This window comes from Pongo pygmaeus, chromosome 6 (assembly GCF_028885625.2).
Source record: "Pongo pygmaeus isolate AG05252 chromosome 6, NHGRI_mPonPyg2-v2.0_pri, whole genome shotgun sequence".
Taxonomy (NCBI): Eukaryota; Metazoa; Chordata; class Mammalia; order Primates; family Hominidae; genus Pongo; species Pongo pygmaeus.
Window position 1 is genome coordinate 151,670,611 of NC_072379.2, and position 23,679 is coordinate 151,694,289.

Consider the following 23,679-nt stretch of genomic DNA (forward strand, 5'->3'; position numbering starts at 1 on the left):
TGTTTTTTTGAGACAGGGTCTCGTTCTGTCACCCAAGCTGGAGCAGTGGCACAATCACGGCTCACTGCAGCCTTGACCTCCTAGGGTCAAGCATTTCTCCTGCCTCAGCCTCCCAAGTAGCTAGGACTACAGGCGTGTACCACCATGCCCGGCTAATTTTTGTATTTTTTGTAGAGACAGAATTTCACCATGTTTGCTGGTCTTGAACTCCTGGGCTCAAACTCAAGCAATCCTCCCACCTCAGCCTCTCAAAGGGCTGAGATTACAGGCATGAGCCACCATGCTCGGCCCAGCTGACCACTTTTAATGATTTTTAAAGTTACTTGTGTGCTTTCTGGGAATTACCTGTTTACACACTGGGCCCATTTTTCTATTGAGTTTTAGTGTTTTTCCTATTAATTTATACAAACTTTTAGCTAGAGCAGTTCATGGTACTGCACACTGCCTACCTGAGGCTGGCCTTTGGAAACCCTTTAGTTCGGTAATAACGAGTGGCCTCTGCCTTGTGCCAAAGAGTTCTGCTAATCCCAAAGTTAAGAGCTTATATCTTGTCCAGGCAAAAGGAGACGCGTCCTACGCAGATTGTATGTAACAAGAGTGTATTTTTAAAACCATGTGAATAACTCAAATTACAATTCATTTAAAATATGATCCTCTTGCATGGCTCATTAAGTGAAACCTGAAGGAATCAATATTAGATTTATTTATTTATTTGTTCATTTATTTTGAGACAGACTGTCTCTCTGTTGCCCAGGCTGGAGTGCAGTGGCGCGTTCTCGGCTCATTGCAACCTCCCGCTCCTGGGTTCAGGCGATTCTCGTGCCTTAGCCTCCCAAGTAGCTGGGACTACAGATGTGCACCACCACACCCAGCTAACGTTTTTGGTATTTTTAGTAGAGGCAGGGTTTTGCCATGTTGGGCAGGCTGGTCTCGAACTCCTGGCCTCAAGTGATCCGCCCACCTTGGCCTCCCAAAGCGGTGGGATTATAGGCGTGAGCCACTGTGCCTGGCCAGCTTAGATTTATGTGTATGCAGTGAGTAACCAATCTGTTTTATTTAGACCATGACATTGTAAGTGATTTATTGTCTTTGGAAAGCGACAGTCCCAAGGCTGGCTATATCAATAATTTTGTTAGATTTGACAGCAATAGAATATTTTGAGGATATTTGTTTGTGATAAACCACCAAAAGGGAGGGCAAATAGGAGCCTGGACTGAAGGTCCTGAGTAGGCGCGTGACATCTGGGAGTCCAGCAGCCGCTGCAAGGCACATGATAGCATATGAGTTTTAACTGACCTCCAAGGAAAATTTCATTACTAAGAGGGGACTTTTAAGACAAAAAATAATGTGGTATGGTTAGACGCTGATTCAAAGGACATAAAAATTATTATTATTTTTTTTTGAGACAGAGTCTCACTCTGTCGCTCAGGCTGGAGTGCAGTGGCGTGATCTCGGGTCACTACAACCTCTGACTCCCGGGTTCAAGCGGTTCTCCTGCCTCAGTCTCCTGAGTAGCTGGGATTACAGGTGTGCACCACGAAGCCCGGCTAATTGTTTTTGTATTTTTAGTAGAGATGGGGTTTCACCATGTTGGTCAGGCTAGTCTCAAACTCCTGACCTCATGATCTGCCCACCTCGGCCTCCCAAAGTGCTGGGATTACAGGTGTGCGTCACCACACACGGCCCATATAAAACTGATTTTTAAGAGAAGCCATAGGAAAACCACAAACTTAGTCTTGAGTAGCAGAGCCTCATTTACTGGCCAGCTCCCAGGAACTAGTCAGAGTTGGTTGGGGACTGGTTCTTTAGTCTTCCTCACGTTTACCTGAGTGAGCTTGCTGTTGCTAGTTGTGCACTAATGGAAGATGCCTTCACACTGCCTTTTGTGACTTTTCCTGTCACCACCCTCTTTGGGCAGATGCAAACCGCACACGCAGCAACTCAGTTTTCATGCAGCCAGCTTTTCTTGCCCCCTTTTTTTTTTTCCTGAGTAAATACTATCCTCGTTTTACTGGGGTAAAAGCCTTTGTAGTCATCCCTAATTCTTTCTCTCCCATTCTACATCCACGCCATCAGCCTAACGTGAAATGTGCATCTGCTGTATCCCACCACTTCTCCCCCCTACGCCGGGGCGGCCTGTCTAAGCCACCAAGGCCGCGCATCTTCTTTGCAGAAGTTGTCTCCTAACTGGCTCTTCTGTGTCCACTCAGGCCCTGGCAACCGACTCTATGCACAGCAGCCAGAGTGATCTTTCCAGAGCATGAGTCAGGGAATGGCACTGCCCAGGACAAAACTTTCCAATGACTTCCAATGACTTTTATTAAATTAAAAATCAAAATCAAAATCTTTACCATGGCCTCCCAGATAGTCCTGGCCCTGGCCTCCGACTCCCCCTGAATTTGCCTCCCAGTCCTCCCTGTTGCTCCTCGAGTCCCTGCTGCTCCTTGAGCAGGCCAGTCCCCTCCCATCCAAGGGCCTTGCAAATATCCGGGCTTTGCTTGAATGCTTCCTCCTCAGACATGCCTTCCCTCACCACCTCATCTAAAACAGCACCCTCATCACCACCTGTCACCTCTCTCTTCTTTATTTTTCCTCCTAGCACCTGTCACCACCTGACATTAGATTATGTAATTGTGTGTTGATGTACTTGTTATTATCTGTGTACTCTCCCTACTCCCATCTTGTTTACTGTTATGCCCCCACTACCAAGAACAGTATCTGGCCATAGTACGTGCTCAGTAAGTTCAATATTAGTTGAATGAATTTTTTCCTTTTTCTTTTTTGAACATAAACTCAAGATTTTATTATGTCTTCATAATAAAACAAAAGATGACACTTAGAACTGGATCACTTGGCCCTTTCTCTTCTTACCTCCTCCCAGTTCAAAATGCTTGCATCTTTTAATAGCCAGCATTCTCTTAGATCTGCAATTGGGCTCAATGCACTCAAGCCTTAGCATAATCTTCTTTGTAGTTTTAGCCTTTTTCCGGAAAATCAGTTTAGTCTGCCCACCATAGCCGCTCGGCTTCCCGTCATAACCCACTCACCCTGGGCATACAGATAATTCTTGTCCTTCTTGTACTGTGTCACTTTGTGGGGATGGTGTTTGCCACACTTCTTACAGAAAGTCCCGCGGGTTGGCCAGGTGTGGTGGCTCACGCCTGTAATCCCAGCACTTTGGGAGGCTGAGGTGGGCAGATCATTTGAGGTCAGGAGTTCGAGACCAGCCTGGCCAATGTGGTGAAACCCCGTCTCTACTAAAAATACAAAAATTAGCCAGGCGCGGTGTTGGGTGCCTGCAATCTCAGCTCCTCAGGAGGCCAAGGCAGAAGAATCGCTTGAACCCAGGAGGTGGATGTTGCAGTGAGCTTAGATCTCACCACTGCACTCCAGCCTGGACGACAGAGCGAGACTCTGTCTCAGAAAACAAGCAAACAAACAAACAAAACAGAGCGAGACTCTCTCAAAAAAAAAAAAAAAAAGTTCTGTGAGTTTTAGGAAACTTCACCATGTTTGCAGGATCGCTATTGGCACAGAAGGCAATTTTTTTTTTTCTTAATCTCAAATGCGATAGTAGAATGAATGAATTTTTGAGTCCACTTTTATGTCTTCTACCTTTAAATCTGAGTGGATAGAGACTGTCTCAGCTTTGGAGTGACCTAGGTGATAAGATGGATAATGAGAGAATTTCATTTCAAAGAAAAGCATCCAAATATGGAATGTTGTGGGCAGTGTGTGGAAAGAAAGGTTAAGCAAGACAGCAGAATTCAAGTGAGTGGTCAGCAAGAGAATCGAGAGGTGAACGTTAACTTGGAGAATTTTGAAGCTATGAACTGAGCTTTTAATTCTACTTTAGATGATGCCAGAGAAATGAAGCAGATTTAGAAGGTTTCGATCGTTTTGTGGATGTCATTGCTACTGTAGTTATCATTTTCAGCAAGATAATTTGTTAAGTACTTAATTGGTAAACAGAGTTTTCTGGGCAGCTACAAAAAATAAGTCAAACTAATATAGTCAGTAGAATAGCAAGATGGAGTGGAACTACTAAATTGAGGGGGAAAGGAATAAAGAAAATCAGATCAAAGCAGCGAAACACAGAAGGGGGAAGAAAGCCAAACCATAAAAAGCAAGATAAACAGAGAATATGAGGATATTAAAAATTAGACCAGCCATATCAAGGATCATTAAAATTTTAAATAGATTAAGTTCTATTAAAGTACAAACAATCTCAGATTGCATTAAAAAGTTATAAGCTTTTTACAAGACATATATCTAAATAGAAAACATGAAGACATTAAAAATTACACCAGCCATATCAAGGAGCATTAAAAATTTAAATAGGCTAAATAAAACAGTTAAATAGACCAAGTTCTATTAAAATACAAAGAAATCTACATTGCATTTAAAAAGTTATGCTTTTTACATGAAGTACATCCAAAACAGAAATTTCACAGCAGGGCTGAAAATATAGGATGGACAAAGAGAAGGAAAAATAAAGCAGGACTTGCAATAGATACAACAAAAAGCATTAATTGGACTAAAATAGATATTTATATTAATAAAAGATATTAATTAAGATATAATTCTTTATGAATTGAGCAGTATAGCTTTAAAATAATAAGGTAAACCCTATTGGAAATAATAGAATTTGACAAGGCGATGACAACTAGAGACATGAAATTCTTTAAAAAAAATTAAAAGATCAAGTAAATAAGGAAAATAAATTGTAATTTTAATAATACATTTGAAAATACAGATGATAGTTTGAAACAATTTTGTTTGGAAAACATAAATTAATCAAAAATAGAAAAAATTGAGTGGCCAGGCGCGGTGGTTCACGCCTGTAATCCCAGCACCTTGGGAGGCTGGGGCAGGCGGATCACGAGGTCAGGAGTTTGAGACCAGCCTGGCCAACATGGTGAAACCCTGTCTCTACTAAAAATACAAAAATTAGCTGGGCATGGTGGCGGGCGCCTGTAATCCCAGCTACTCGGGAGGCTGAGGCAGGAGAATTGCTTGAACCCAGGAGGCGGAGGTTGCAGTGAGCTGAGATCGTGCCATTGCACTCCAGCCTGGGGGACAAGAGTGAGACTTCATCTCAAAAAATAAAAAAAAAAAGAAAAAAAGAAAAAATTGAAATATAGTCAGATTTATTCCCCAAAATATTCCAAGCAAATTTCATGTTTAGTAGGTAAATTCTATCGAAACTTCCAAAAAGTTATAGGTAACACACTTTTTTTGTTATTCAACTGCTCCAGAAAATAGAAGGAAAAATGGAAAGAATTTCAATTCATTCTGCAAGGTTAGCATAACCTTGATAGCAAAATTGGGCAAAGATACACTAAAAAGAAAATTATAAACATTGATTTAAAATGCCAGATAATGTATTAGCAAATCAAATCCAGTAATCAATTATCATTTAATAGGTAGGGAGACATAAAACTGTGAAATCTACTACAAATGTAGTTTACTATATTAATAGATAAGCATAGAAAAACAAAATTATTTCAATAGATGCAACAATCAGTCCTAAAAAATTCTTAGTAACTTAGGAATATAAGGGACCAGGTGCAGTGGCTCATGCCTGTAATCCCAGCACTTTAGGAGGCTAAGGCGGGTGGATCACCTGAGGTCAGGAGTTCGAGACCAGCCTGACAATATTGTGAAATGCCCGTCTCTACTAAAAATACAAAAATTAGCCAGGCATGGTGACTGGCACCTGTAATCCCAGCTACTCGGGAGGCTGAGCCAGGAGAATCACTTGAACCCAGGAGGCAGAGGTTGCAGTGAGCCAAGATTGAGCCACTGCACTCCAGCCTGGATGACAGAGCAAGACTCCATCTCAAAAAAAAAAAAAAAAAAAGGAATATAGGGAAACTTCTTCACTTTGATAAAGAAGTAAATAGCAGCAACCACACTTAAAGGTGAAAACACAAGCCATTCTCCTTAAAGTCAAGAATGGGATGAGGATGCTGCATAGCACTACTACTAGTCAGTATCTTACTGTAGGCCCTAGCTGCTGCGAGAAAATAAGGAGAGCAAACTAAGTTTATAAAAAGAAATGAGAAACTTATTGCTTACAGATGATACGATTGGTTATTTATGAAATCATAAGAATCAACTAGCCAGGTGCAGTGGCTCACACCTGTAATCCCAGCACTTTGGGAGGCCTAGCGGGCTGATCACTTGAGCCTAGGAGTTTCAGACCAGCCTGGGCAACACAGTTAGACACTGTCTCCACACACACACACACACACACACACACACACACACAAAATTAACTGGGTGTGGCGACGTATGCCTGTAGTCCCAGCTACTCGGGAGGTTGAGGTGGGAGGATCACTTGAGCCCAGGAGGTCAAGGCTGCAGTGAGCCTTGATCATGCCACTGTACTCCAGCCTGGAAGACAGAAGAAAAGAAAAGAAAACAGAATAATTCAACTAAAAACTGAAAATTGTTCATATAAAAAGAGCACAACAGGATAACCAGTTATGAGTAAAACACGAATATATTGATAGCATTGGCAGGCTGGGCGCAGTGGCTCACGCCTGTAATCCCAGCACTTTGGGAGAATGAGACTCTGTCTCAAAAAAAATAGTAATAATAACATTGGCAATAATGATAAATTAGAAAACTTAATGGCAATAAAATTTTATTTAATAGCAAAACAAAAGCCCACCAAAACCATAAAATATTTAGGACTAGGAATAAGAGTGAATGTGTTATGTTTATTTTCCTTGTTATGTTTATTCTCTAAAACTCAGGAACATGAAGAATGTCTGAATCAATGGAGCTCTGCATTGCTTCCTAGTCAGGAAAGCTCATTCTTATGAAGATGCTAATTCTTTCCAAACTGATCCATAAATTCAATGCAATTTTAAGATGAAATACAACTCATTTAAAATTGTATCTTTATAAGCTGATTTAAAAGTTTATTTGGAGGCTGGGTGCAGTGGCCCACGCCTGTAATCCCAGTGCTTTGGGAGGCCGAGGCAGGCAGATCACGAGGTTAGGAGTTCAAGATCAGCCTGGCCAACATGGCGAAACCCCATCTCTACTAAAAATACAAAAATTAGCTGGCCATGGTGGTGCATGCCTGTAATCCCAGCTATTCGGGAGGCTGAGGCAGGAGAACTGCTTGAACTGGGACCTGGGAGGTGGAGGTTGCAGTAAGCCGATATCACGCCACTGCCCCAACCTGGGCTACAGAGCAAGAATCTGTCTCAAAAAAACAAAAAACAAAACAAAAAGAAACAAACAGAAAAACGGTTTTGGAATAATAGCTTGTGGGAGAAGAGCCAGAGCCAGAGATATATATATATATATATATATATATATATATATATACACACACACATATATATATACACACACATATATATACACACACATATATATATACACACACACATATATATATATACACACACACATATATATATATATATCTATATATAGCTTGAGCCCAGGAGTTCGAGACCAGCCTGTGCAACATGATGAAACTGTCTCTACTAGAAATACAAAAACTGAGGTGGGAGGATCACCTGAGCTTGGGGAGGTCAAGGCTGCAGTGAACTGCGATCACGCCACTGTACTTCAGCCTGGGCGACAAAGCGAGACCCCATCTCAAATAAATAAATAAATAAATAAGACTACAAAAATACTAGAAGGAGATGTAAGAGGATGTTTTTGTAATGTTGGTGTGGGGAAATCTCTCCTATACAAGACATCATCCAGAAGCCATAAAGGAAATATTTTTAGGTTTGGTCACAGAAAAATCTTTAAGTTCTACTCAGTGGGAGATATCATAAGTAGAATTAAAAGATGACCATCTAGGAAAGGCATATAATGATAAAAATAATAACAAGAGCCAGCATGAATATAGGGGTTATTATGTGCTGGGAATGGTGCTAAGCATTTTACATGCATTATCTAACGACTACTGGTAGGTATTATTGTTCCATTTTATAGATGGAGAAACTGAGGTCTAGGAAGTTCACATGTATGCTAAAAGGGTTAATAGTGTACTGAGCATCTGCTGTTTTGGGTTGTTCAGCATCCTCTTTCCCTAAGAAGAGTCTCTTTTTGGCTTTGGAGCTCAAGAAGAATGGACCTTACCTTTGGGTTGACAAAGCTTGAAGGACTGAGGTGTCCTGTGGCTGCTGATGATTCTGGCTACAGAAGGAAAAGCTAACTGCAGAAGGATGGCATCAAGGCAAACAGAGATGAGGGAAGGTGAAAGGTAAATGGAGAGAAAGGTTTGAGTTAGTGTTAGGGTCCCTGGATCCTGTTGCACCTGAGTGTAGATCTACTCTTGGGCTTCCAGTTACGGAGTCTATGAGTTCCCTCTTTTCTCCTTCCTTCCTTCTTTCCTTCCTTCCTTTCTTTTTTTTTTTTTTTTGGCAGTCTTACTCTGTCACCCAGGCTGGAGTGCAGTGGTAGGATCCCAGTTCACTGCAACCTCCATCTCCCGCATTCAAGTGATTCTCCTGCCTCAGCCTCTCTAGTAGCTGGGATTACGGGCCCCTCACTATCACGCCCAGCTAATTTTTGTATTTTTAGTAGAGACAGGGTTTCACCATGTTGGCCAGGCTGGTCTCGAATTTCTGGCCTCAGGTGATCCACCTGCCTCGGCTTCCCAAAGTGCTGGGATTACAGGCATGAGCCACCGTGCCCGGCGAAGTTCCCTCTTAAGCTAATTTGGGTAGTTTATTCGACCCTAAGAACCCCAAACGCCCTGGCTAGGCTGATATTCTTAGCGTGTAAAGACTTCAACTACTTCAACTACGGAACAAAGACAGACTAAGATAGCCAATGGGCAAAGCATGTGAGTAGAAACTCAATGAAGAAGTACGAATAGGGGTTAGTTCTGAAGCTCCTCTCTGGGGTCCACGCCTCCCATGTGGAGGACCTGTAGTGTTTTTACCCACTTCTCCTGAGGTCTCCCCACTGCTGAGACGGCATCCACAACAATCTGGGTGTGCAGAGGGTTTTTCTTGAGCTCACTCTGCCCTATTATATGGACCTCTTATTTGGTTCTCTGAAATAATCTTCCTCAGAGAATTAGAAAAGATGAGAAATTGCTAGTGGCATATTGTTTCTGAAATATTAAGGAACTGAGAAAAGATTTCCCCCATCGTGTGGCTTCTGAGAACACCACGTGTGGGGGGAGGCTCAAGTGTGCCGTGGGAGGGGAGGGGTTTTGGTCATTAACCCGCTCCTTCTCCAGGATTCGACTGCCCTCCCACGTGGCTGGCTGCAGAGCCCGTAATGAAGCTGACAGCTCTTCCAGGCACGATTTTTCTTTCTTAAAGCATGGCTTCTTCGGAACAGAACCAATCAGAGTTTTATTTTATTCCATTTCTATGAACTGGTTGTGGGATGAAGCTTCTTTGGTGTGGGAGAAAAAGTGCCTGGATGAGGGATTGATGAAGAGCAGAGCAAGCACGTTACCACCAAGTATGTGTCTTGGTGATAATTCAGTTGCAACCTTAGCGAGGACATACTCTGTGTTCAGCATTGTGGAAGATTCAAAATGAGTAAGAAAGGTCATTCTTGCTGTCCCAAAGCTTCCAGTCCAGTTGAGGAGATAAGATAGGGGACCGGGAGGCAGTGGTGGGCATCTCTGATTCACCCACAGAGGGGATGAGGCTGAAGGTTGGAGAGAGTGAGGCAATAATGGAAGGAAAGACATCAAAAGCATATTCTAGACTGTGGTTCCTTTGGGGCAGAAAGGAAGAAGTTTAAGATGGGTGCGGATGTATTTACATTTATAGGATACTGATACCAGACTGAATTTAATAAGGTTCACTGTCTCCTTAAACATAATAAGCTGGACAAGAAGCAATGACAATCTGTTAGCAAGGAACATCGTAATTCAAAGTTCTACTGAAAGGAACATGGCACCTTGGAAAACAATTATTCTGAGCACGGGAGAGAAAAATGTCAAAGACTAGCAGGGCAACTCAGAAGGGCACATGACCCTTTCCTGCGCCAGAGGCTAACACAGAAGGGTAAAGCCAGTCTCCTTAAAACCCAAAGAAGAGATTGTAAAACTTCTCTTTGGATCCTGTCTGGAGTCACAGCTGGAAAAAAAAGGAGCAGGGGTCCTAACAGAACAAATTTGAAAAGGCTATTATTTTTTATTTTATTATTTTATTATTATTATTATTTTTGAGACAGAGTCTCATTCTGTTGTCCAGGCTGGAGTGCAGTGGCGTGATCTTGGCTCACTGCAACCTCCGCTTCCTGAGTTCAAGTGATTCTCCTGCCTCGGCCTCTTGAGTAGATGGAACTATGGGTGTGCACGCCACCATGCCCCACTAATTTTTTTGTGTTTTTAGTAGAGAGGGGCTTTTGTCATGTTGCCCAGCCTGGTCTCAAACTACTGGCCTCAAGTGATCTGCCCACCTCAGCCTCCCAAAGTGCTGGGATTACAGGTGCGAGCCATCATGCCTGGTGGAAAAGGCTATTATTGGTTAAACTTGGGATAACTTTAGCTTCAGAAAGTAGGACTGCAAAGATTGAAACACATCAAACATACAAAAATCCATGAGTTCATAATGATATTCCAAAAATATTTTCATAGTTAAAGGTGTTTAAGGAAGCAACTCATTAATTCGATACCAATAAGGGGAAGGAATCAAGTATTTATCCTGCCTTTGCAAACATGATGGGGGAATTCTTCTCTATAGAAGAACTATAGCTAATATATGCCAAAGGAATGAAAACATTAGAATGCTACCATTTAGTAAACCCTAACAAAATCATTCTAGCCACTGAGTATCAATATCTGCTAAAATTATTGGGTGAAATGTTAATAGGGAACTTTAGAATAGATGCATCAGGCTGACAACATTTGAACTCTTTGATCAGTTCTAACATTATTGGATAGTGAGAGATTTTGTGCCTCCTGAATAAAAAGCAAAAGCAAGTTCACAGCACCACCTATAAAGTATTCTTAGGTTTTTTATTTGTTTGTTCTTTGTATTTCTTTGTTGCTCTGTCACCCAGGCTGGAGTGCAGTGGCACGATCTTGGCTCACAGCAATCTCCACCTCCCAGGCTTAAGCGATTCTCTCACCTCAGCCTTCTGAGTAGCTGGGACCACAGGTAGGTGGTACCAGGCCCGGCTAATTTTTTTGTACTTTGTGTAGAGATTGGGTTTTGTCTTATTCCCCAGGTTGGTTTTGAACTCCAGGGCTCAAGTGATCCTCTCACCTCGGCCTCCCAAAGTGTCAGAATTACAGGTGTGAGGCACCGCGCCCGGCTCAAGTGAAATCCCGTCTCTACTAAAAATACAAAAAATCAGCCAGGCGTGGTGGTGGGCACCTGTAGTCCCAGCTACTCGGGAGGCTGAGGCAAGAGAATGGCATGAACCCTGGAGGCGGAGCTTGCAGTGAGCAGAGATCGTGCCACTGCACTCCGGCCTGGGTGACAGAGCGAGACTCCGTCTCAAAAAAAAAAAAAAAAAAAAAAATCAAACCTAACTCTCATGAATGGTCTAGATTTTTCTACCAGTTTATAGAAAATATGGGGGCTAAAGGAGCACATAAAATAACACTGTGAGGTGGCCGGGTGCTGTGGCTCATGACCGTAATCCCAGCACTTTGAGAGGCCAAGGCAGGTGGATCACTTGAGGTCAGGAGTTCAAGACCAGCCTGGCCAACATGGTGAAACTCCGTCTCTACTAAAAACACAAAAATTAGCTGGGTGTGGTGATGGGCGCCTGTAATACCAGCTACTTGGGAAACTGAAGCACGAGGATCGCTTGAACCTGGGAGGCGGAGCTTGCAGTGAGTCAAGATCACACCACTGCACTCTAGCCTGCGTGACAGAGCGAGACTCTGTCTCAAAAAAAAAAAAAAAAAAAGCACTGAGGATATAATCTGCCACATTTAGACTGTAAAATTGTGTAGGACAAATGACGACCTCATCATTCAATCACAACTAAGTTCAGGGTGACCTTGATTTGATCCTGATTCAAACAAACTGAAAAGGCTGGGTGCGACGGCTCACGCCTGGAATCCCGGCACTTTGGGAGGCCAAGGTGGGCAGATACCTGAGGTCAGGAGTTCAAGACCAGCCTGACCAAGATGGTGAGACCCCCATCTCTACTAAAAATACAAAAAATTAGCTGGGTGTGGTGTCAAGCATCTGTAATCCCGGCTACTAAGGTGGCTGAGGCAGGAGAATCACTTGAACCTGGGAGGCAGAGGTTGCAGTGAGCGGAGATTGTGCCACTGCACTCCAGCCTGGGCGACAGAGCGAGACTCTGTCCCCCCAAAAAAACAAACTGAAAAGACATTTTAATTATTTTAGTTGTTTGGTCTTTTATTTTTAGAAACAGAGTCTGGCTCTGTTGCCCAGGCTAAAGTACAGTGGAGTGATCATAGCTCACTGCAGCCTTGAATTCCTAGGTCCAAGTGATCCTCTTGCCTCAGCCTCCTGAATTCCTGGGGCTACAGGTGCACGCCATCATTCCTGGCTAATTTTTTATTTTTTGTGGAGACAGCATCTCCCTCTGTTGCCCAGGCTGGTTTGGAACTCCTGGCTTCAAGCAGTCTTCCCGCCTTGGCCTCCTACAGTGCTGAGATTACAGTTGTGAGTCACTGCACCCAGCCTAATTTTTAGTTTTTATGGGTACATAATAGGTATATATGTTCATGGGAGTGTGTGATGATAAAGGTAGACCATGTGTAATAATCACGTCAGGGTAAGTGGGGTATCCATCACCTTGAGCATTTATCATTTCTTTGTGTTAGGAACATGGAAAATTATACTCTTTTATCTATTTAAAAATATATAACAGGGCTGGGCGCAGTTGCTTATGCCTGTCATCCCAGCACTTCCAGAGGCCCCAGCAGGTGGATCAGCTGAGGTCAGGAGCCTGACCAACATGGTGAAACCCTGTCTCTACTAAAAATACAAAAAAAATTAGCTGGGCATAGTGGCAGGCATCTGTAATCCCAGCTACTTGGGAGACTGAGGCAGGAGAATCACTTGAACCCAGGTGGCAGAGGTTGACTTGAGCTGAGATTGCACCATTGTACTCCAGCCTGGGTGACAGTGCAAGATTCTGTCTCAAAATACGTGTGTGTGTGTGTGTGTGTGTGTGTGTATAAACAGAATAAATTATTGTTTAGTGTAGTCACCTGTTGTGCTAGATCTTATTCTATCTAACTACATTTTTGCCCCCATTAACCATCCTCACTCCACTCCCACACCTACCACTAACCCTTCTCAGCCTCTGGTAACCATCATTCTATTCTCTATCCCCATGAATTTGTTTTAAATTTTAGTTCTCACATACGAGTGAGACATGGGAAGTTTGTCTTTCTGTGCCTGACTTATTTCACTTAACGTAACATCCTCCAGTTCCATCTATGTTGTCACAAATGACAGAATTTCATTCTTTTTTTGGCTGAGTAATAGTCCATTGTGTACATGTACCACATTTTCCTTATTCATTTGTCTGTTGATGGACGCTTAGGTTGCTTCCAAACCTTGGCTGTTGTGAATAGTGCTGCGATAAACATGAGAGTGCAGATATCTCTTTGATACATTGATTTCCTTTCTTTGGGGTTGATATGGTTTGGCTGTTTCCTCAGCTAGATCTGAACTTGAATTATATCTCCCAGGATTCCCGCGTCTTGTGGGAGGGACCCAGGGGGAGGTAATTGAACCATGGGGGCCAGTCTTTCCACGCTATTCTCGTGATAGTGAGTAAGGCTCACGAGATCTGATGGGTTTATCAGGGGTTTCCGCTTTCGCTTCTTCCTCCTTTTCTCTTGCCGCCACCATGTAAGAAGTGCCTTTCGCCTCCGACTATGACTCTGAGGCCTCCCCAGCCATGTGGAACTGTAAGTCCAATTCAACCTTTTTTCTTTCCAGTTTGGGGTATGTCTTTATCGGCAGTGTGAAAACAGAGTACTACACGGGTATACACCTAGCAGTGGGATTGCTGGATCATGTGGTAGCTCTATTTTTAGTTTGTTGAGGAACCGCCATACTGTTCTCCATAGTGGCTGTACTAATTTACCTTCCCACCAACAGTGTATGAGGGTTCCCTTTTTGCCACATCCTCGTCAGCATTTGTTATTGTCTGTCTTTTGGATGACAGCCATTTTAACTGGGGTGAGATGATATCTCATTGTTTGTGTGTGTGTTTTTTTTGAGACCCAGTCTCTCTCTGTCGCCCAGGCTGGAGGGCAGTGGCATGATCTCGGCTCACTGCAAGCTCCGCCTCCCGGGTTCACGCCATTCTCCCGCCTCAGCCTCCCGAGTAGCTGGGACTACAGGCGCCCGCCACCACACCCAGCTAATTTTTTGTATTTTTAGTAGAGACGGCGTTTCACCGTGTTAGCCAGGATGGTCTCGATCTCCTGACCTCGTGATCCGCCCGCCTCGGCCTCCCAGGGTGCTGGGATCACAGGCGTGAGCCACCGCGCCCGGCCTGAAAAGACATTTTTGAGGCATTGCACAAGTGTCAACATGCCTGAATAGTGGGTGATATTAAGGAACTGTTTTTTGGGGGTGTAGTAATTATGTTATGGTTATTTTTTGAAATATCTTTACCAGGCTGGGCAACATAGCAAGACTGTGTCTCTACAAAAAAATGTTTTTAATTAGCTGGGGGTGGTGGTGCACGCCTGTAGTCCCAGCTACTAACTTTGGAGGCCATGGCAGGAGGATTGCTTGAGCGTAGGAGTTTGAAGCTGCGGTGAGCCACGATCAAACCACTGCCCTCTACTGCACTTCACTCTGGGCAACAGGGCAAGACCCTGCCTCAAAAAAAAATTGTATTAAACTATATTAGAATGACACGCTAAAGCACTTATAAGTAAAATGATATGTCTGGTATTTGCTTAAAAATTCTCTAGTAAAAAGAAAAAAAGTGGAGGTGGGGGGAATAGGTGAAAAAGAATGGCAGAAGGTAGAGAATCCGCTGATGGACAGGTATATGGGGTATATATGGGGTATATGGGGGCTTATTCTACTTTTGTGAGTTTTTGAGAATTTCCATAATAGAAACAATTAAAAAAAATTTTTTTTTGAGACAGGGTCTCTCTGTCAACCAGGCTGGAGTGCAGTGGTGCGACCTCGGCTTACTGCAACCTCCACCTACCAGGTTCAAGCAATTCTCGCGCCTCAGCCTCCTGAGTAGCTGTGATTACAGGTGTCCAGAGTAATTTTTGAATTTTTAGTAGAGTTGGGGTTTCACCGTGTTGGCCAGGCTGTTCTTGAACTCCTGACCTCAGGTGATCCACCTACCTCAGCCTCTCAAAGTGCTGGGATTACAGGCCTGAGCTACCACGCTGGCCTAGAAACCAGTTGTAAATCCTGCTTTGCTTTTTCCTCTCTGAGGTATTTTCCTGCTAAAGAGCAAGGTTGAGCACTTCACACTTTATCTCAAAGAGCCTTTGAAAAGTAAAGCAAATCTCTCAACAGAGTATTCCAAGATAAAGAACAGCCATCTCCAAACTCATGCCACAGTGAGGAACTGTGCTAGGTCAGGAGACTGTTTGGAGCCCGGGACACTGGGGGTTAACAGCCTGTCCCTGGCAGCTGAGCGTCCCCACAGCTGCCAGCAATTAGACTAGCTGGCAGTCCCCTTAGGAAACTCCTGCTGCCTGATGAGGACTAATTGCTTGCCGGCGTCTAAGTCCCCAATCGATAGAAATGGAAATCCATTAGGGAAAGGCTGGCGGGGGGGACTGCCTTCTGGGGAGGGTGCAGCCCTGCAGAGGCACAGGCCCGGCCAGGGTGGGTGCTGCCAACACTGCCAACACACCCTACCGTGGGTGCTGCCAACGCACGGTCCCTGGAAAACCACCCGGTGAAACGCTGTCCCCCAGAGAGTGTCCTTTCCTCCTGACTGTGCTCTACCACTGAAGAAGCCTGTCTGCCCAACGTGGCATTATGACAATTGCTTCTCAGAGAAACAAACCACGTGTCCTGGGAGAGTGGCAGAGGCCAAGGTCAGTGCAGACAGGGATGCTCTGTAAGGTTCGGTGCAGCTAAGCAAGGGGGCTTAGCTGAGCTTTGAGTCAGGCAGTTTTCTGTAATAAGGAGACTCAGTGCAGTGACTCGTAAGCAGCTACTGAAAATCCGTACTTCAGATCCCTGTCAGTTAGAAATTGTGTCCACACACCAGAGAGAATGGCAGTTTTCATGGGAATTATTTCAAACAATGATATGCTGGTTTCTGAGAAAACAAAGATGAGTAAGTCCTGGTCCTTACCTTAAAGAATCCTACCATCCATGCAAGTTCAAAAACAACGTGTTTCCAGAGGGACAATTTAAAATGCATATGAGAACAAAATAAAATGAGGATTTCTAATCCCACCACCACCACCAAATTTTCTCACTTAATTGAATTTTTGGTTAAAACTACCCCTCCCACTCACAAGGAGTTTTGTTTTCAACCTATTTGGAAATTCAAGGCTATTATAATGAAGTATGTATTGTATTATTTGAGAAAATACATTTGTGAGCTTACTTTAGATAAGTTGCACAAGTTGGATACGGGTCACGTAAAAAGTTCTCTCTTATCAGGAGTTCAGGAACAAAAAGTCCCTCTGTAAGATTATATATAAAGATTATATTCAATTCAAACTGTGATTTTGTTTCTCCAGAAATAACATGCTTGTTGTTAAGAGTTTATGAAAATTAGACAAGAAAAGAACCACAGTATTATTTTGCAACTTTGTGCAGAGGCAGATTCTTGTCCCTCTTGCACTACAAGTGCAAGAATTCTGAACAGGGGCCGGGCACGGTGGCTCATGCCTGTAATCCGAGCACTTTGGGAGGCCAAGGTGGGTGGATTGCCCATGCTCGGGGGTTCGAGACCACCCTGGGCTACATGGCGAAACCCCGTCTCTTCTAAAAGTACAAAAATTAGCTGGATGTGGTGGTGAGTGCCTGTAGTCCCAGCTACGGGGGAGGCTGAGCGCAGGAGAATTGCTTGAACTGGGGAGGCGGAGGTTGCAGTGAGCTGAGATTGCAGCACTGCACTCCAGCCTGGGTGACAGAGCAAGATTCCATCACAAAAAAAAAAAAAAAAAAAAAGAACTCTGAACGTGATTGAAGCAAAACTATTGTAAAGTTAAAAAATAAAGTGAAATGTGTTCTTGTTGTTGACCTCAAATATAATCTAGAACAACCTGTTTAAGCACTTAAAGCATTTGCTTTTTAAGGCATTGGATTCACAATCAGGTTCATTGCAAATGATCCATTCATTAAAAGAAGGTCTGGCACCTGCAACTCATTTAAGTTGTATGTATGTGTTAAAGGAACACTGAAACTGCATTTCTGTTAAAACGTTGATTGATATTTTCCCAAAGTAGTACCATATGACTTTTCAATGTAGACTTAAGACAATTTCAAATGCCAATTACCACATTATAGAGAAATCCTTAAAATTTCACCAGTGTTTTCTTTCAGAAGAAGTGCTGCAGATAGGCACAGAAGAGACGCCTGTGGAAATGATCTGGATTTCACTGTACAGTTATGTCTCTGAGGCTATTGCCTATCAAATCACTTTTTGTTTAGGAGATTGCTTAATGGCAGTAAATTCTTACTATTCTTCCGTGCTGCTGCACAGGGCGAGGTCATGCAGGAAGCTGAAAGGGACAGATGAATTTCAGCGACAGAGCTCAGGAAGCCATCAGGAGAACAGACCTTGTCAGTGACTTGCAAATTCACTTGTTTAAAGTATATATATATTTTTAATGTTTTCATAAAATAGCCTGATTATAAAGTAAGGAGACTGGTTTTAGAAACTTCAAAAGAAAACAAATCTCATTGTTCTATGCTCAAAACCTATACTTTGTCATTTGATCCAAAGGAAGACATGTATTACTTATTACTGTGTTGGTCAATAAGAGGGGAAGAAGGAAAAGAAAGTGATCTGCCAGAGATGACACAATTGATGAATAGAGGGGCTGGTCCGAGAACCTGATTCTATCAATTTCTAATTCAATGCTCCTCCTTTACTTTTTTTTTTTTTGAGATGGAGTCTTGCGCTGTCACCCAGGCTGGAGTGCAGTGGCATGATCTCGGCTCACTTCAACCTCCGCCTCCTGAGTTCAAGTGATTCTCCTGCCTCAGCCTCCTGAGTAGCTGGGATTACAGGCATGTGCCACCATGCCCGGCTAATTTTTGTATTTTTAGTAGAGACCGGGTTTCACCATGTTGGTCAGGCTGGTCTCAAACTCCTGACCTCGTGATTCACCTACCTCGGCCTTGCAAAGTTCTGGGATTACAGGCATGAGCCACCGCGCCTGGCCATTGGTGCCTTTTTAAGGAGAACCCAGAGAACAGCCTTGCCCCTTCCACCATGTGAAGTTACAATGAGAAGGCTTCATCTGTGGACCAGAAAGCAGGCCCTCACCAGATATCCAACCTGCCAGTTCCTTGATCTTGGACTTCCCAGCCTCCAGAACTGTGAGAAATAAATTTACGTTGTTTATAAGCCACCTAATTTATGGCATTTTGCTGTAGTAGCCCAAATAGACTAAGACAACCACCAAGTTCTTCTGGGAGGGCGGGCCTAGACCAAACCAGATCTATTTTTGATTTTTTTTTTTTTTTTTTGAGACGGAGTTTTGCCCTTGTTGCCCAGACTGGAGTGCAGTGGCTTAATCTCAGCTCGCTGCAACCTCTGCCTCCTGAGTTCAAGCGATTCTCCTGCCTCAGCCTCCTGAGTAGCTGGGACTATAGGCACGTGCCACCATGCCCGGCTAATTTTGTATTTTTAGTAGAGATGGGGTTTCTCCATGTTGGTCAGGCTGGTCTCGAACTCCTGACCTCAGGTGATCTGCTCGCCTTGGCCTCCTGAAGTGTTGGGATTACAGGCGTGAGCCACCGCGTCTGGCCCTCTATTTTTGATTTTAACTCAACTCATTTGTTTCTGTTCTTGGGTAGAGAGCATAATCTCTGAGTCTCAGAGTGTCAAATATTAAAAGAGGACACTGTTCGCAGAAGGTTGCTTGGTGCGGGGAGGGGGATGCATATGTAGTATCTTGCAAGTGTTTACATCACAAATCATCCTTAACTACACATAGTATTAACTGGAGAGAAGCAGAGTCATGGAAGACACATGTGAAACTAGGAGAAGCTTTAGCTTGGACAGTGAATATTTGCAAGGTGGAAGCTTGTGAATGGCCCTGAAATAGAAAGACCTTGAAGTTATTTCTTGCTTGCCTGTGGCATGTCCATAACGAACCTATTTTAGAGGACGACCAAATTTTGTTTCCTAGATTGCCACTTTTTTTTTTTTTTTAAGACGGAGTTTCACTCTTGTTGCCCAGGCTGGAGTACAATGGCGCGATCTTGGCTCACCGCAACCTCCACCTCCCGGGTTCAAGTGATTCTCCTGCCTCAGCCTCCCAAGTAGCTGGGATTACAGGCATGTGCCACCATGCCCAGCTAATTTTTGTATTTTAGTAGAGATGGGGTTTCTCCATGTTGGCCAGGCTGGTCTCGAACTCCCGACCTCAGGTGATCCGCCCGCCTTGGCCTCCCAAAGTGCTGGGATTACAGGCGTGAGCCACAGTGCCCGGCCTGATTGCCACTTTCATAGGGAAGAACAATGACAAAGGAAGAAGGATTAGACTGCCAGCAAAAATGTGACACTCTAAAATGGGTGTACTGCCTAACACATCCTCCAGGGTTATCTCAGGCTTTCTTTTTCTTTTTTTTTTTTTTTATTTATTTTTTTGTATCTCAGGCTTTCTTTTTACTTGAATTATTTCATAACTTTATAAATTGTAAAAAAAAGGTAGAAATATGAATAACTTCTCCAGAGAAATGGAAATGAACTTTTTTGGTGGTGGAGTTGCAACCGATTATTGCCTTGTGGGATACTGACCAGTTTTGCACTGTTAGGGAATTTATTTCTGCATTCTTGACTGCCTGTATATGTGTGTTATTTGACTTCTTTTTGAACCAGCTATAACATCTTATTGGTTCCCTCATGAAGCTGTGAGTTTAGTAAAATCTTTGACATGTGTTTATTTTATTTATATTTTTATGAGTGTCACAATTTTATCCTTTAGATAATTATTGTTGAAATGGTTCTCAGGCCAAGAGCAGTGGCTCACGCCTATAATCCCAGCAGGCGAGCTGCAATTTGGGAGGCCAAGGCAGGTAGATTGCTTGAGCTCAGGAGTTTGAGACCAGTCTGGATAACATGGCAAAACCCTGTCTCTACAGAAAATTTAAAAATTAGCCTGGCATGGTAGTACGTGGCTGTGGTCCCAGCTAGTTGGGAGGCTGAGGTGGGAAGATCACTTGAGTCCAGGAGGCAGAGGATGCAGTGAGCTGAGATTAGGCCACTGCACTCCAGCCTAGATAATATAGATAACAGAGCGAGACTCTGTTTTTTAAAAAAAAAAATAAATAAAAATTAGGCCAGGCGTGGTGGCTTACGCCTGTAATCCCACCATTTTGAGAGGCTGAAGTGGGTGGATCACCTGAGGTCAGGAGTTTGAGACCAGCCTGACCAACATTGTAAAACCCCGTCTCTACTGAAAATAAAAAATTAGCCGGGCATGGTGGCGGGTACCTGTAGTCCCAGCTACTTGGGAGGCTGAGGCAGGAGAACTGCTTGAACCCGGGAGGCGGAGGTTGCAGTGAGTCAAGATCACACCACTGCACTTCAGCCTGGGTGACAGAGCGAGACTCCATCAAAAAAATATATATATGTATTGTAGGACAGAATTTCAGCTAGGTGTTTCATCTTTATAACTGCTGTTAAATGCCACTGTGGGTCACAGGTAAATCCTTGCCTGTGATGTAAAAGTCCCAATATTTGTTGGTTGGAATAATCTCCAACGCAGTGAATTCATGTCTGTGGAGCATGTAACACGTCACTTCCTGATCTTGTCCTGTTTTTTCATCACAAAGAAATTATTATTGGAAAGGAAGGGGGCTGAGTTCTATTTTGTGTTGGGGAAGTAACAGGGATGCCTGGTAGGGAGAAGGCCCAATAGCCCCATAGGCCAGAGCATGAAGAGGAGAAAGAGAAAAAGAGCTTCAGGAATAGGGTAGATCTAGGGCAATCCTGAGAGGTCTGAGAATCCCAGATTCTCTAAGGCAAGGATTCTCAAAGTGCAATCCCAGGCCAACTTCAGCGGCACCTGGGAGCCTGTTAGAAATGTGGAATCTCAGCCGGGCGCGGTGGCTCACGCCTGTAATCCCAGCACTTTGGGAAGCCAAGGCGAGTGGATCACGAGGTCAGGAGATGGAGACCATCCTGGCTAACACGGTGAAACCCCATCTCTACTAAAAATACAACAAATTAGCCGGGCGTGGTGGCAGGCGCCTGTAGTCCCAGCTACTCAGGAGGCTGAGGCAGGAGAATGGTGTGAACCTGGGAGGCGGAGCTTGCAGTGAGTCGAGATCACACCACTGCAATCCAGCCTGGGCGACTGAGCCAGACTCCATCTAAAAAAAAAAAAAAAGAAAAAGAAATGTGGAATCTCGGCCAGGGCGGTGGCTCATGCCTGTTATCCCAGCACTTTGGGAGGCCAAGGCGAGTGGATCACCTGAGGTCAGGAGTTCGAGACTAGTCTGGCCAACATGGCAAAACCCCTGTCTTTACTAAAAATACAAAAATTAGCTGGGCGTGGTGGTGAGTGCTTGTAATCCCAGCTACTCGGGAGGCTGAGGCAGGAGAATTACTTGAACATGGGAGGCGGAGGTTGCAGTGAGCCAAGATCGCCCCATTGCACTCCAGCCTGGGTGACAAAGCAAAACTCCGTCTCAAAGAGAAAAGAAAAGAAAAGAAATGTGGAATCTCAGGCCTCACCCCAGATACTGAATCAAAGTCTGCGTTTAATGAAGTCACCTGGTAATTTATATTCACATGAAGTTTGAGAAGCACTAGTAGAAAACAAGAGTTTTACCGTTTTGTGTCCTAATGGTCTTACCTTATTTAGGACTCTATAATAGAGTCACCCTAAAATGCACTTGGATTTGGGAAGTACTTGGAACAGGGCTCATGAGCCCACAGAATAAAGTGGTTCCTTATGCTGTCTATCCCTGTGTTAGCGCACAGCTGGCCCTCAAGACTCAGTCAAGGAGTATTTAATAAGTCCTGTAAGCAAAGTACTAAGACATATGTTATGAAGAATATATTTTATTTTTATATTATTTAATTAAATTATTCATTTTTGGAAATAGGGTCTCACTCTGTCACCCAGGCTGGAGTGCAGTGGCACAATCTTGGCTCACTGCAGACTTGACCTCCTGGGCTCAAGCGATCCTTCAGACTCCAAGTAGGTGGGACCACAGGCATGTGCTACCATGCCTGGCTAATTTTTTATTTTGTGTAAAGACGAGGTTTTGCCATACTGCTCAGGCTGATCTCAAACTCCTGGGCTCCAGCAATCCTCCTGCCTCAGCCTCTCAAATTGCTGGGACTACAGGCATGAGCCACTATGCCCGGCCAAAGAATATATATATATATATTTTTTTATGAAACCTCAGTTTTTGTGACAGAGACACGCTGTCCTCAAATGAGGAAATAATCTAGCTATTACCCTATGCTAAGGTTAGTCTCCACACTAACTCTCTAATTGGACTTTCTCAGATTCTAACATGAGTAGCTACCATGAGAAATGAGGCAAGTTGCTTTACTCAATGTTTCATTCAACCAAATGTAAAATACATCCTATTATATTTGTTCTTACTCTGTGCACACTCTGTTCTTCATTAGATGAATCCAATTTAAATACGACATTGAAAATTTAAGAATAGTTTCAGAAGCTCTCTGCTAAGTAAATGCAATTTCAATTTTAAGACAATACTGTATAAAGAAAACAATAATGGGTGTGGATGGCTGAAAAAATGCTATACAGAGGACTGTACCAATTACTTCAAGATTATCCAGAGAAAGAAATTATATCATTTACCAATGAATTTGATTGTCTTTCAAAATGGTCAGACTACAGTTTCTTTTCTACCTATACTGGCCAGGAGTAACCAGCGCGCATGAACCAACCAACAGGCATTCATTATTGAGTGCCTATTGTATAACAAACACTGGGGAAGATATCTAAGCAGAGGATACAAAATTTGTTTTCCAGGGATTTAGAGTCTGGACTGGGAGAAAAAGTACATGCACATACAAATACAAGTCTTAAATGGAGGATACAGACAAGTGCAGAAGCCAACTCTGGCCCAGGATGATCAGGAAAGCATCACAGAACATGTAGGATTTGAGCTGGGTCTTGAAGCTCAACCTAGGCGGAGCAAAATGATAGACTCAGTGGCCGCCTTGAGTGACATACTCTCCCTCAGACATGGTGCTTGCGATGCTTTTCCCAAAAGAAAGGTTTTCTTATGAGCTTCCCATATCTGAGGTCCAATTCTAAAGTCCAAATCTGTTATACTAGGGTATTAGCCATCCTGTAAAGAAAGCAATCATTTTGGGTGATGTATTAATCTGTTTTCATAGTGCAATAAAGAACTACCTGAGATTAGGTAATTTATGAAGAAAAAAGGTTTTTGTTTTGTTTTGTTTTGTTTTTGAGATGGAGTCTCACTCTTGTCGCCCAGACTGGAGTGCAATGGCACCATCTTGGCTCACTGCAAACTCTGCCTCCTGAGTTTAAGCGATTCTCCTGTCTCAGCCTCCCCAGTAGCTGGGATTATAGGTACGTGCCACCAGGCC

At 43.5% G+C, this 23,679-nt stretch overlaps 2 pseudogenes; one reads left to right on the forward strand and one right to left on the reverse strand.

Annotated features, from left to right (window-relative positions):
* Positions 1–2,830: 2,830 nt before the first annotated feature.
* On the reverse strand, positions 2,831–3,138 carry LOC129041666 (large ribosomal subunit protein eL42-like; annotated as a pseudogene).
* Positions 3,139–9,977: 6,839 nt separating this feature from the next.
* On the forward strand, positions 9,978–10,087 carry LOC129041840 (small nucleolar RNA SNORA26; annotated as a pseudogene).
* Positions 10,088–23,679: the final 13,592 nt, after the last annotated feature.